This window comes from Octopus bimaculoides, chromosome 7 (genome assembly GCF_001194135.2).
Source record: "Octopus bimaculoides isolate UCB-OBI-ISO-001 chromosome 7, ASM119413v2, whole genome shotgun sequence".
Classification (NCBI taxonomy): Eukaryota; Metazoa; Mollusca; class Cephalopoda; order Octopoda; family Octopodidae; genus Octopus; species Octopus bimaculoides.
In genome coordinates, this window is record NC_068987.1 from 45,387,491 (window position 1) to 45,389,029 (window position 1,539).

General features: G+C 38.0%; 1 protein-coding gene across 1 annotated transcript in view; it reads left to right on the forward strand.

Moving 5' to 3' along the window:
* The window catches only part of LOC106873180 (uncharacterized), a 101,769-nt gene that overhangs the window by 6,831 nt on the left and 93,399 nt on the right, over window positions 1–1,539 (forward strand). The window lies entirely within an intron of this gene.

Sequence of the window (1,539 nt, forward strand, 5' to 3'; positions counted from 1 at the left end):
GTTATGGTTATCGGCACTAAAACTGGCTTTTATTAATGGCTTCAGAAGAGTGTAAGGTCCTTTAAGAGACGGAGAATTGTCAGTATTTGATTAGATGTCCTTTTCTTTCTTTTTTTTTTTTATATTTTAGCGACCTGGAGAATAATGAAAAGCTACACAGTAATCTCTCGCCATATCACAGTTCACCTATCGTGGTTTATTATTTAAGCTTACGTCGATTCCTTCGTGGTGGTGTTTTGCATTTATAAGAAAAAAAATATATACAAATTATATATATAAAAAAAAATATGCAGTACAGTACTGTTTTTACTTCGCGGATTTTCACCTATCGCAGTTTTTTTTTGTAACATAACATCTGCGATAGTCGAGGGATTACTGTATAATAATTATAGTAGTAATGCTTTCTAAATTTGGCACAAGGCCAGCGATTTTCGGGGGAGGGGAAAGTCGATTGTATCGACTCTGGTGCTCAACTATTACTTATTTAATCGACCCTAAAAGGATGAAAGGCAAAGTCGACCTCGGCGGCATTTGCACTCAGAGCATTTGCACGTAAAGAGCCAGAAAAATGCAGCTGACCATTTTGTCCGGCGTGCTACGATTCTGTCAGTTCACCACCTTAATAATAATGATAATGGTATTTTTTCCCCATTAATTAAAATTATAACGTTTTCTTTTTATTCCGACATAGGTGATGAATGGGAAACATGATAAAACGACGTAGCTATTTCTTCATTAAAAAAAAAAATTACGTTAGATAATAATTAGTATAACATTCTGTGGACGGACTTGAGGGAAAGGACGAATCATTGAAGTTCGTGCTTTTCTCAAGGGCAGTCTAACGGAGATACTATGGTTTCGACATGCAATGGAAACAGGGTCATGGACTCGGCTTACGCGCCCGCGCATTCATATACACGCATACATATAACCCTTGCTGTATCACTACACATGTACAGTGGAGTAATGTTAGATTATGTATGTATAAAATGTAATGCATTTTCTATGTGCGCATGTGTGTGTTTTGCAAATGTATTTGTGATTCGTTTTCTTCGATTCGCTGAGACGACGTATTCAACTACATGTGTATTGTTTGTGTGTGTGTGTCTGTCATTTAGCTAGTCTCTCTGGGTGATGTAGCCACATACTTTGGTTTTAATTACCTCTCCTGATACGGTTTCAGTATCTTTCCTCACTCTCTACAGCCCGTCGTCAACCACCTAACATCACTATGATAGATAGATAGATAGATACATAGATCATACAGTCACAAGTGTGCGCTCAGTGACTGTAGATGTGTGTTTGAGCAAATTCGTTTGTATAATTCTTTCTAATTTTGGCACATGGTCAGTCATTTTGAGGAAAGGAACAAATCGATTCCATCGCTCCCTCTCCCCCGAAAAAGATGAAAGACAACGTTGACCTCAACGGGATTGAAGCTCAGAAAGTAAAAAGCCGGAGAAACGCCTCTAAGCATTTGTCTGATGCGCTAAACGGTTTTGCCACTTTGTTTTATTGTAGCTGTCTTTTCGAGCGTTA